This window comes from Apium graveolens, chromosome 2 (genome assembly GCF_009905375.1).
Source record: "Apium graveolens cultivar Ventura chromosome 2, ASM990537v1, whole genome shotgun sequence".
Classification (NCBI taxonomy): Eukaryota; Viridiplantae; Streptophyta; class Magnoliopsida; order Apiales; family Apiaceae; genus Apium; species Apium graveolens.
Genome location: NC_133648.1, coordinates 305,626,104 through 305,640,576, shown reverse-complemented (window position 1 = coordinate 305,640,576; position 14,473 = coordinate 305,626,104).

The following is a 14,473-nucleotide window of genomic DNA, read 5'->3' as shown; positions in this document are numbered from 1 at the left end:
AACTTTATTTGTAACGCTACAAAGGACACTAATTGATGCAGCTTTAAGATTAACTTTCATCCATATAAAATTATATTTATTTTATTTTATTAACGATTATATGTTGATTCTCTATAGAGGAAACGAGAAATAATTTCACAAGACTTTAATATCAAGGGTACCAAAGAATTATTAAGATGGTTTTTAATATTTCAGTTGTATACCGTTATGTTTTCTCTTATCACTCTTAGCTCTCTCTCTCTTTAAGTTAGAATTTGCATTTATTTTATATACAACTTTAAATGTTTGAATTAATAGTGTTTAACTATGTTCTTTTGAATTCATGCAGAAAATGAGGTTTACGCATATAATTTTGGACGAATGTATACAAGGTGTTTGATTTATATTCTCAGTAACTCATTGATTTTATGATACTTGAGATATGACCAAGACATGTATTAGCCTACATAACTTAATTAACTTAATTTTGACCCATCTTAATTAAGAGGTTAAGAATCGCTAATCAAGGTATGTATTTTATTTTATAAGCAACACGTTTTTCTGTTTTTATGTATTAACTTCTGAGAATGATGAATATATGATTAAAAGCATCTACATGTATTATTCAACTTTAATAATCTTACATGGGATATGTAGACTATCCGTATGCATACCAATTGTAATAATCTATTTGGTGATAATCAAATTTGCAATGTGATTATGTAGCTCAGCCTGGTGAAAATCTATTTGTTAATGAAGGAAATATTAAAAACTCTAATATTTTTATAAATTATTTATAAAATGCTTTTAAGTAAATTAGTGTTTGACATTAAAGAGAAATGTAGCTTGAGGTCTACTAAGAAGTACATGGTGTTATTAAGTTCATCAAATTTAAAGTTTTTATGCTAATTAACAGTTAAAAAAGTTTGTATCCCAGTTTATTAATCAAAATGATGTTTTATTTTGGCGTTCGACACCATGTACAATTTTGTTTTCTCCTAGAAGGTATTTGATTGTTATGTCAAGCAGTGGTAGGACAAATTTTAGATAAAGTAAGTGATACAGTTATAGCAATGATATTTTTTATATTTCAGGTATCAATTAGAGGGAGAGTATGATTGCCACGGACTAATGCGACAATGGTTGATATAGGTGATCTTGAAAGCTAATTTAAGCAGGTGCTTTACTATATTTTAAGCAAAATATAAATATTAAGTAAAATTTAAGCAGTTGCAGCAATTTGTTTTTGGTTATGGCTGAAATGAAATGACCGATAAGGAGGTGAGAAACATGATTAACAAAAAATTAACTTGCAAAATTGAAAAGATGCAATATTCCTCGCCTGTGTAGTTCCTGTCTTAAATTTGGTAGAGTTTTTCCAACTCTTTTTTCTTTCTCGGAGAAAGTTTTTTCTCACTATCTTGATTATTCTTCTTAAAGAAATATTTTTTATAGGCTGCTAATCGAAAACATCTCAGTTGCATTAGGTGGGTTCAATACAAAGTTGAGGTTTTCAAGTAGATTTAACTTCTTTAAGTTTATATTTTTATTTCATAGAATGTATTAGATTTTCTCCAACATATATAAATACTATCACACGTTTAGATTGACTAACTACGCAAATTTGATTTTACTATCATAAGTTTGTATCTGCTTACACTTGTACTTAAACATCTAAATATCTGTTCATATTCAACTAGGATTTTTTTTATCGATCAATATTTTTGTTGGACCTTTTCCATGACGCTGAAATGTGCTATTTACATCTACTAAAGTAATGCTTCTACCTATTATGGTATCATTTATATTAGCTAAATTTGACATAATAGTTGTATTGGATCCAAACCTTAAGTTAGGTCGTAAAAGGAAAAGAGAAATGCAGATGTGTATATATTTCTCATGAACTTAGAATTATGATATACACTTTATCCAATGGCATGTTCAGATAATCCGATTTTAGAGTTTCATTTGGTTGTAATTTTTTTTATTGCATTTTTTTGTTGCTTACATGTTTGTTTGTCATGCATCTAAAACCTTATATCTTGCAGGTGAATGTTTTTACTAGGAAGAAGGCTAACTAACTGCTTTGATGAACTAGATTAAATTGAAAATTTGAAGCAGGGTGTAATAACTCCAATTTTTGGAAAATTTTTGAAACCCTTATGAATAGTGTTTTTGCTGAATGAGAAAATGTTTCATGCCACACTAGGTAGGGGTTCTTTTTATGGATATTCAGAGATTTTATTGGCACTCTATATGATATATAAGTGTATGTAAAGATCGTCAGAATCCAATTCCGAACACTTTGATTTTTCCCGGAAATCCACTAGATACGGAAAGAATTGAGTATAAGGTAACATGATTAAAAGAATTTAAATTCAAGGATTATAAGAGAGGATCATAAAAGGGATATAATGTATTGAGAAAGGTTAAGGGAACCCAAGTAATAAGATCCCGGGTATGATCCCTCAAATGAGAAACGAGAACGAAAGTTAAGCGAACCGTATAACAGATCAGTGGTCATTAGGCAAACAATTAGGAAGCTAATCAAAGAGATTAGAGGGGATGATGTCACCCAACCAATGTGAAGAGGGCAAGTAAGGGATGATGACATAACAAATGTGACATAAGCATGACATGAGGGGGAAGGAGGTGTGGTTGATTTAGAACCACACAAAGTTGATGGGTAAAAAGGTAATTAACCAAAAGCAAGCTAAAAACAACCAACCAAAACAAATCAAAGCAAAACACAAATTTTTTTTCATCTTCTTCATCTTGCTCTCGGCTTTTGAAAGAAAAACAAGGAGGAGTTTTTCAAAAACTCAAGCTACACACCTTCAAAAATTATAAGGTTTGTTTCTTTAGCTTCCATAATTCATAACTTAGTTATGCTATAAGTTTGGATCCAAGAATCCAAGGTTTACCTAGTTAATCAATTCCTAAAAGTTTAGGGTGAATAGTAACTTTCAAGAACAAATTTTTGATTCTTGATTTTATTTGTAAGGACAAGGTAGCTTAAGCATAGATCAAGGCTTCCATGGGCATTCCAAGGATCTTTCATTTATTAAAAGCTTCAAGAAGGTATAAAACTTCAAACCCTAGCTTTACTTTTGAGTATTAGCAATGGTTTTGATTGTTATAGTTCATGAGGAACATGATCCTGGTATACTTAGAGTGTGGTTGGATTTGTAATGAGTTTGAAGTTGTAAATCTTGATTATTGGTTAATGAACTTAAGTATAACTTTTAGTTCATGTTTGAGGGTAGTATAAAGTTGATAATATTGAGTTGTTGGGGCTGTTGGAGTGTGTTTTGGATGGATGTTGGTTGTATGATTGATTTGGGGTTGATTGGTGGTTGTTTTGGAATGGTTTAAATTTGGAAAATCGCGTAAACATAGCCGTCGTAATGCCCGATTTACCGTAGACTGTTTTTGTTCTTAACATCATAACCCTTGAACTCACTGCTAGGTTTTTACCATTGCCATGATTAGATAGTTCATGTTACGAGCTTCGTTTTGATATGTGGTTCGTTGGATTCCGATGAACGGTTTAGGAGAAACGGCCGTTTTAAGTAACGACGTTTTGCGAACGAACCCTTACCCCTCGCCTTACTTTGAAACATAGGTTAAAGACCTTAAAGGACAAATTGAAGTATGAAAAATTTATGTAGGGTGTAATAGGCAGTTGGTAAGACACTCGCGAAGGAATCTCCTTAAAACTCATAATGGTTAAATTATTAAAAATGGTGGAGCCGAGGGGACTCGAGTGACTTAAGAGAATCAGTAAGCGCAAAACGAGCGTTAGAGTCTGAGTTGGTTAGAGTATAGATTTACAAGTGACTTTGGTTTAATTCCAACTTACTTGTTGCTTATAGGTTACCAGACTCGTCCCGAGCCATTCGTAACCCCCAGTCGCTCAGACAAGTTTTCTACCCGTTATAACTGTTGTTGTGATGTATATATGTATATGCATGATCTTGCGATAAATGCATATTTGTTATTAGCAAATTCTTGCGATATATTGTAGCATGTGATATAATACATATGCATGCCTGTTTCGTATTCTTGCCATATATATCTGTTGGTTCAGTTGATAATACCTATGCTAGAGAATAGCGGTAATTTGCATATATCCTTAGTATAGGGACCCAAAGGTGAAAATATTTTCTAAAACCGGGAGTCGAGGATCCCGAGTAGATTTTATATATATATATATATTTATATATATATGGTTATAGTTTTCCAAACTATTAATCGAATAAGGTTTATTCGATAACTTTATTTTATTTAATGAATATTATTTGAATATTCATTCGAGGACTTATGACTCTGTTTATTATATTTAATGATTATTAATTGGATATTCATTGGAGGATGTATGACTCCGTTTATTTTATTTAATGAATATTATTTATAATATTCATTCGAGGTATTATGACTCCGCTTATTATTTAATAATATTCTTTATTTTATTAAAGAATAATGTTACGATAATCAAACTTATTTTCGATTATTCAAATAAAGATAGTACTTTCATATAAGTATATCTTTGGTTATTTAATATCCATTTCAAGTATAAGTTTTAAAACTTCTACTTCGATTATTTTTATAAGGATTATCCTTATGATAATATTATTTAAATAATAATATTCAGATATTTTCTAATATATCGGGACTGATTTATTTTAATAAATCAGCAGTACTCCAAACATTCTTAAAAATGTTTTCGAGTCTTCAAAATGATTTTTAAAGTTAGAGTGGACCCCAAAACTCATTTTTATATTTAAGATCTTCCTTTCAAAGGGGATTTAAATACTCGCTCAAAACCTGGGGGATCCAGCTCTGTGGTGTATTTTACATTCGCAACGTGGTTGCTGTTTTGAGAAAACAATTTGATTACTTGCCCAACGTTCGGGAAGTAAGTCCATCTAATTGAGTCGGCATAAGCGACAGGCCGGGGTACGGTCTATCAAAGTGTAAGTGGCTGGGTGGCAGTCCATCAACGCGTAAGAGGCCGGGTGGTGGTCCAGCACAAGGTCCTTATGTGGCCAGGGTGATGACCGGTGGGGGATTCATCCATCTACTAGTAGAAAAGGTTACTTAATGGGTATCTTTGCCTGATCAGCAAGATATTAGGTTTATGCCAAAATTCTTTTCTTTCCAAATTCATTGGATATTTCAATTCTGTTCATACTTTACATGACAGAGGTTTTCAGGAAACGTATGTATATATATAGGTGTATATATAGGTGTATATATATCAGGACTTAATGAAGTATATCATAACTTCATTTCCTTCAAAATATTTCAAAGATTGAATCTATTCAAGTCTTATCTTGTAGTCTCATCAGTGTGATGAACTTTTGAAACTAATTATAACTTGAACGGTGGTAGTTCAAGTAGTATTTGGAAAAGATATAAGTATATTGCCGTGTCTTGTAACTTCATCTTTTAAACTTATATCTAGTAAATGATTATCTTATGCATGACAAAGATTTTCAGAAAAACGTTGAGACAAGGTTAGATATATGAGATCACCTTGCAACGATATTTTTATACAGTTATACACTGGAACTCTGTGTGTATTATGCAGGGAAGAGGACTTCCCATATTTTGAAAAGTATATATGTATATATATATACTGAATATTTTGCGACTTCATCGCATTAAGATATCAACTTGGTTCATTTCTTTTGACCAAGACTTTCTTGAGTACTATGAGAAGGCTCATATATTGTTAATCATTATACATATTATTTTGGCAGGCTTGTTGCTCACCCTTGCTTTCTTCTTTCATTACACAACATCAGATAGACAAGATGAATAAGATCAAGCTCCCAATTCGCGAGTGGATAGGAAACGTTCCGCAGTTTCCTGTAGGCGTTGATGCCATTGTAGCTGAGGTTGGATCTACCAATAGGCTAGGCTTTCAACTTTTGATGTACCAGATTTATGTATATTTATGAATTGTAATAATGGCAAAGAAATGTAAATTTATTCAGAAACCCTTTTAAGGTGTATTGGCATATAATTGTGGAATAAAACGACTTGTGATTATTTTTGGATATTCATCTCTGAGACTATAACTTGTGGTGTGTGTGTTTATTGTGGGGTCACAGTACAGAGTAGTTGATAATTTATTAAGATTGGGTGTTATTAAGGGAAATGGAACTCGTGACAACCCGGATCCCCGACCCCGGATTTGGGGGTGTTACAGAAATGGTATCAGAGCGAAGCGTTATAAACCTCAGAGATGATGTGACGTTAAGATAATAAGCTCACTAAGATAATAAGAACTCTTGCCAAGTTCATAGTCGGACTACCTAACGTAGTACTGACAGTTAAAACCCTTATGGGAACCCTTATAAATATCGTGATAGAAGCGTAGTTCGTTATCATATATGGTAGCGGGACTCCAAACCCTGAGGTTAAGGAGCAACAACGCGATGATGTTTTATTAAGTTATTGGAGATCAGATTGTGGACCCGATAGAGCATCCTAACACGGGACCGAATGATGTTCATATTGAGGATGTAGCGGTTGAGGATGTTGTCCTAGAAGGGAATTATCACTAAGAAGGATCCTGTGAAGGATCCTGACAAGAATGAATAAAGGACCACTGAGGAATTGATGACCATGGTTAGGTCGACTACCAGAGGTAGGATTAGTCGGTCACTACCGGAGGTTCGTTCAAGTTTGTAAAGATAGTAGCCCCCTTTAACGCGGCTTACTCGTAAGACTGAGAAGTTGAATGGACAGAGAAATACCAGAACAACTTTCAAGAACTGAAGCAAAGATTGGTGACGGCCCCTATGATGGCGTTGCCGGATGGAAAAGGAGATTTTGTGATGTGTAGTGACGCTTCACATAAGGAATTAGGGTGCTTCTTATACAGCACAACAAGGTAATCGCGTACGCGTCAAGACAATTAAGGGAATATAAAATTCGATATCCCCACCCATGAGCTTGGGCTCGTGGCAATAGTTTTGCCCTAAAGATTGGAGGCACTACTTGTATGGAGAGAAGTGCGAGATTTACACAAGCCATAAGTGCTCTAGTACATTTTTCACGTAGAAAGAGCTCAACATACGCCAGAGGAGGCGGTTAAAGCTAATCAAGAATTATGATTGGGAGATTCTTTATCATTCGGGGAAAGCCAATGTGGTGGCTGATGCCCTTAGTAAAAAGGAGAGACTCAAGATGATAATGTCTTTGGGAGAGTTTATAAGAGATTTTGAGAAAATGGAAATAGAAGTGAAGGTAACCGGAGCCGGTACCGAAAAGCTGTTTGAGATCTCTATGCGGTCTGAATTATTGGAAAATTATTATTGTGCCAAGAAAAAGTGATGAATGAAGGCAGAGAGCCAACAATTAGATAAAAGATTAATACCGAGAAAGATAATAAGGGAATAATGAGGTATTCCTACAGAATTTGGGTTCCAAATGTTCAAGAGCTTAAAGATGAGATCTTAGATGAAAGCTAGTTTGAGGAATAAGATTTAGAGCAAAACCTGAACGTGATAGGCAGGGAGGTCGACATCAAGATAGAATGAACCCATAACATAATGAAGTGGAAAATGAGGATATTAACGTATAAGATAACCCCAAGTATGGGAGAAGGATGAAACATTTCATACTAAGGAAACAGAAAGTCGAGTAAGGAATGGAGACCCGAGACGGTACTCCTATACGGCAATTCATGGACCTGTCTAAAAAAGAACTTAGACTATTATCCCCAACCACCACCCTGAGGAAATAATGCGGTGAGAAATTCTTTCAGGACCTTTAAATCGCTAAGCTCACAGAGTTCCAAGGAATAGGTTGACCCAGTCGAGGCATGAGCCTGGCTAAAGGAAATAGAGGAATCATTTAAGATTCTAAATGATTGATGAATCACAAAAGACTGTCTTTATCACTTACCCTCCTAAGAGAGAGACCACCCGCTGGTGAAAGACCAAGGAAGGCACGGAGCAAGAGAATATAATAAACTGATTTAAGTTCAGTCAATTGTTTTCGGGAAAGTAATTCCCAAGGTTATGGAGATAGTGTAAATGCTTTAGAGTCGGAACAAAGGCGGACGAGTATGATGAAATATGAAGCTAAGTTGTAAGAGTTGTCAAGATTCGTTCTGTTGACAAGAATCTCAGAACGATGTGATGCTTGAACTCAATGATTAGTGGGTTCATGAAATAATGATAAGAGAAAGGAAAATAAAAAGAAACTGAAGTGGAAAGGAATATAAAGGCAATAGAGTTTGAGGAATGATAAGGGAGTTGGGTATGAGGAAACCCTAAAGACTCGTAGCAATAGAAATAGAAAAGTATGTAATCGTCAGGATGAGGGTGATTCACCATGAGTTAAAGTTGATGATTGAAGGAATGAGAGATACATATATTTTATCCCCTGTAAGTTGGGAGGATTTGAGGAAACCTTGAGATAGTTCAAAGGATAAATAATGAGACACGGATAGACTGAGGAGGCAAGGAAGTAAGAAATTAGGAAAATTGGATGAAGGAAGTGACCTTCAAGAATGTGAAGTGTAAGACCGGTGGCTTGATACCCAGAAAGGGAGACGCCAGGTATGAAAGATATCCCAACATTGAGGTGACTGTTGAGATAAACAACAAAAGTAAATAAGGAATTATTAAGAAGAGGTTCGCGTTGAACACGACCCATATCTTCCAGAACATCCTTGTTCTCATTACCAAATTAGGGAAAAAAAAGCGGGTAAACATTGTTATCTTTTGGAGGCCATATTGATTGACCTCAATTTGAATACAGATGTTATTGTGAAATTAGGCATATACTATCAAGGTGGAAATGATTGAATAAGACACCCTTATTAGGAATATTTGACTGTATTTATCCATGGAAGGATGCATGCACCTTTTTAAAGGTGGAATTAAGGATAGAACATCGATAACTTAAAATGAATCCTAGGGGAATGCATAAAGGTTGGCATTTCACCCTTAATAGGGATAGTATGAGTTTTAACAGTATGAATTGGAAAGGATTAAGGTAACAACAACCTTTAAAGAATCAGTGGAGAAATTTTTCAAAAGTATATAGACAATGATTCTAGTATTAGTATATGGTATTTTGATATGCCCTGTATCCAGGGAATACAGGAGGAACGATTCAAGGATAACCTTAGAGGTTTTACAAGGAGAAAGGCAATATTGAAAATTCTCAAGAATAGAAATATTGATAAAGGAAATATGACGTAATTATAATGATGCCAAGTGGGGCACGTGTTAAACCACGAGAAAGTATGGATCGAACCAGTAAAGGTCGAAATTGTTCAGGGCAATTAGGACCTAAGATAAAAGATGTTCTAAGTATGATTGAGAGTCAGTCGTGACAGTGATTAACCTCTAAAGACTGAGGCAATAACTTATGGAAAAATGGTGATATTTTTTTTTTACTCATCAGATTTTAAGGAAAACATCTTCACAAAAGCAGTGATTGAAATAAGGTAGAAAATTTATTTGGAGGTGGTTAAAATGACATTGACTGTAAGGAAAGTTACTATCAGGAAAGGCCAAAGAGGTGGCTGACACTTTAAAGGTAAGAGGATAATTATAGGCGCTTGTGCCAAAGGAATACAGTGATGATGGTTAAAGCTATGAAGGTTGTATTATGGTTTGGAAGATTGACATTCCTTCTGATGACTGTGCAATACCCAACCGTAATAGTAATTGGTAAAGGTTTAATTCGTGTAATCACCATGAGCGGCTATCTATCTCAGAAGGAACTACCCGGAGGATAATCCCGGACCATGTTTCAAAAAAGGACTAAACGAACCTTCGAGTTAAGTCTTCTATTGAAGGTATATGATTGAGAATGGTATTAACCTGCTATAGTTGCTTTGATTGAAACTCTTCTGCAATTTTATCTGCTTCATGTCATGTATGTATGTCAGGATCAGGAGTGTTCTTCATGAATCATGAATGGTGATTAGGTTACCTCCTTAGAAGAATTTTATACGACATATATGGACTCCGTATGGTTAGATATTAAGATTTCATGGAAAGTGAATGATGACAGTAGGTCAGTGGTGGACCATAGTAAGACAGCAATGATTCTGCGAGTAATGAGCTGATTACAACCATGAGAGTTGTATTGGAATGGATGTTGAGATTAAGTACCACTAATCGGGTCGTGGTAGTGTATAAGTTATCATTGATAGACTAATTAAGTAGAGTATCTACCTAATGAATATTTATTCCCTCTTATGAAAAGAGAGTCGTATTACTATATGAGGAAGGTTGCGGTGCAAGCATAGGATTCTAGTAACGATGATGTCTAGAATGAGATCCTAGATTCGATTTTCGATATCGAGGGAGTTTCAAAGGTGATTGTGTATAAGCTCGAGGAAGAGCATGGGTCCATAGAATGATGGACAGAATAGCAAAAAAAAATATTTAAGCATGCAAAATGCGATGCGATAATACTTGATTTTGATATATATACACATATGTTTTGTTCTCCTATGACAAACCTCTATAATTCAGAGGTAGGTTCCAAGCCAGATATTTTGTGGCAATAAATTTTTTTACGTATATACAATTCTCTTCAGTTCGTTCTTTTCTCTTCTTTTCATTTCATATAAACTGAGAAGAACAACCCTTCCAGAAGGGGAGGTATTGCCGAATGACTATCTATCTGTGTGATAGAAGCCGAGTAGGATACCAGCTATTGTTTAATTGCTTGTCAAGTACTAAAGGCTGGACACCTTCTGTACTAACTATGCGATATAACAAGTGTTCATGATCATAGTGATCTCTCAATAAGTTCTTTTACTTCTATATGATTGATCAAACCTTGGAAGATGGAAACAGCTGAGAAAGGAGTAGTAAAGTTATGGTGGTAGTCAGAATGGAAGCACATTCGTGATACTAAGGTTGACGTGGTTATTAAAAGGTTATAGAACTCTAACGAGCAAAAGTATAACCAGTATAATATTAGGAACGGAAGGTAGTAGCGATTACGAACTGGAAAAGAATGGGTAATGAGAAGCAAAAGCTATAATACTAGAAGCTATGATGAAAGCCGGTGCAATAAACTTGAAAGAATTTGGAATGATCACTTAACGCGGATTAAGTTATCTTATGATAATAGATCATATGTCATTATCGAGATGTTGCCTTATGTGATCCTTGAGGGAAGATAATGTCGATCTCCCTTATGTTAGGATGAAGTTGTAGAGCGCAAGATGCTCAGACCAGTAGTGGTCCAAAGGACCAAGGATATAATAGATCTAATCAGAGGACGGCTGGTAGTAGCCCAAGATGGACATAAAAAGTATGTTGATTTGACACGAAAGGACAAAGAATAGGAAATAGGGGACCTAGTAATGTTAAAGGTATCCCTTGGAAAAGATTGATGAGGTTCAAAAAAGAAAGGAAAGCTAAGCTGACGAATTATTGGACCCTTTGAGGTATTAAGACGTATTGGGAAGTTAGCATACGATCTAGCCCTACCCCCGAACCTGTAGCAAGTTCATAACGTGTTCCACGTATCAATGTTAGGGAAGTATAATTCGAATGCCAGATAAATAGGGGCATATGAGCGCATAGACACGCAACCCGACGTAACCTATATGGAGCAACCAGGAAGGGTTATAGAGTGAAAAGGAACAAGTGCTTAGGAGAAGGGTTATCAAACTATTCAGAGTTTGATAGAAGGACCACAATATGGGAAAATTTACTCGAGAGTTAGAAAGTGCAATGCTAAGAGAGTATCCCTATTCATTTTCTATCTGATTCCGGGACGGAATCCTTTTAAGGAGGGGAGACTGTAATAACCCCAATTTTTGGAAAATTTTTGAAACCCTTATGAATAGTGTTTTTACTGAATGAGAAAACTTTTCATGCCACACTAGGTAGGGGTTCTTTTATGGATATTTTGAGATTTTATTGGCACTCTATATGGTATATAAGTGTATGTAAAGATCATAAGAATCCAATTCCGAACACTTTGATTTTTCCCGGAAATCCACTAGATACGGAAAGAATTGAGTATAAGGTAACATGATTAAAAGGATTTAAATTCAAGGATTATAAGAGAGGATCATAAAAGGGATATAATGTATTGAGAAAGGTTAAGGGAACCCAAGTAATAAGATCCCGGGTATGATCCCTTAAACGAGAAATGAGAACAAAAGTTAAGCGAACCGTATAACAGATCAGCGGTCATTAGGAAAACAATTAGGAAGCTAATCAAAGAGATTAGAGGGGATGATGTCACCCAACCAATGAGAAGAGGGCAAGTAAGGGATGATGACATAACAAATGTGACATAAGCATGACATGAGGGGGAAGCAGGTGTGGTTGATTTAGAACCACACAAAGTTGATGGTTAAAAAGGTAATTAACCAAAAGCAAGCTAAAAACAACCAACCAAAACAAATCAAATCAAAACACAAAATTTTTTTCATCTTCTTCATCTTGCTCTCGGCTTTTGAAAGAAAAACAAGGAGGAGTTTTTCAAAAACTCAAGCTACACACCTTCAAAAATTATAAGGTTTGTTTCTTTAGCTTCCATAATTCATAACTTAGTTATGCTATAAGTTTGGATCCAAGAATCCAAGGTTTACCTAGTTAATCAATTCCTAAAAGTTTAGGGTGAATAGTAACTTTCAAGAACAAATTTTTGATTCTTGATTTTATTTGTAAGGACAAGGTAGCTTAAGCATAGATCAAGGCTTCCATGGGCATACCAAGGATCTTTCATTTATTAAAAGCTTCAAGAAGGTATAAAACTTCAAACCCTAGCTTTACTTTTGAGTATTAGGAATGGTTTTGATTGTTATAGTTCATGAGGAACATGATCCTGGTATACTTAGAGTGTGGTTGGATTTGTAATGAGTTTGAAGTTGTAAATCTTGATTATTGGTTAATGAACTTAAGTATAGCTTTTAGTTCATGTTTGAGGGTAGTATAAAGTTGATAATATTGAGTTGTTGGGGCTGTTGGAGTGTGTTTTGGATGGATGTTGGTTGTATGATTGATTTGGGGTTGATTGGTGGTTGTTTTGAAATGGTTTAAATTTGGGAAATCGCGTAAACATAGTCGTCGTAATGCCCGATTTACCGTAGACTGTTTTTGTTCTTAACATCATAACCCTTGAACTCACTGCTAGGTTTTCACCATTGCCATGATTAGATAGTTCATGTTACGAGCTTCGTTTTGATATGTGGTTCGTTGGATTCCGATGAACGGTTTAGGAGAAACGGCCGTTTTAAGTAACGACGTTTGGCGAACGAACCCTTACCCCTCGCCTTACTTTGAAACATAGGTTAAAGACCTTAAAGGACTAATTGAAGTATGAAACATTTATGTAGGGTGTAATAGGCAGTTGGTAAGACACTCGTGAAGGAATCTCCTTAAAACTTGTAATGGTTAAATTATTAAAAATGGTGGAGCCGAGGGGACTCGAGTGACTTAAGAGAATCAGTAAGCGCAAAACGAGCGTTAGAGTCTGAGTTGGTTAGAGTATAGATTTACAAGTGACTTTGGTTTAATTCCAACTTACTTGTTGCTTATAGGTTACCAGACTCGTCCCGAGCCATTCGTAACCCCCAGTCGCTCAGGCAAGTTTTCTACCCGTTATAACTGTTGTTGTGATGTATATGTGTATATGCATGATCTTGCGATAAATGCATATTTGTTATTAGCAAATTCTTGCGATATATTGTAGCATGTGATATGGTACATATGCATGCCTGTTTCGTATTCTTGCCATATATATCTGTTGGTTCAGTTGATAATACCTATGCTAGAGAATAGCGGTAATTTGCATATACCCTTAGTATAGGGACCCAAAGGTGAAAACATTTTCTAAAACCGGGAGTCGAGGATCCCGAGTAGATTTTATATATATATATTTATATATATATATGGTTATAGTTTTCCAAACTATTAATTGAATAAGGTTTATTCGATAACTTTATTTTATTTAATGAATATTATTTGAATATTCATTCGAGGACTTATGACTCTGTTTATTATAGTTAATGATTATTAATTGGATATTCATTGGAGGATGTATGACTCCATTTATTTTATTTAATGAATATTATTTATAATATTCATTCGAGGTATTATGACTCCGCTTATTATTTAATAATATTATTTATTTTATTAAAGAATAATGTTTCGATAATCAAACTTATTTTCGATTATTCAAATAAAGATAGTACTTTCATATAAGTATATCTTTGGTTATTTAATATCCATTTCAAGTATAAGTTTTAAAACTTCTACTTCGATTATTTTTATAAGGATTATCCTTATGATAATATTATTTAAATGTTTTCGAGTCTTCAAAATGATTTTTAAAGTTAGAGTGGACCCCAAAACTCATTTTTATATTTAAGATCTTCCTTTCAAAGGGGATTTAAATACTCGCTCAAAACTCTGGGGTATCCAGCTCTGTGGTGTATTTTACATTCGCAACGTGGTTGCTGTTTTGAGAAAACAATTTGATTACT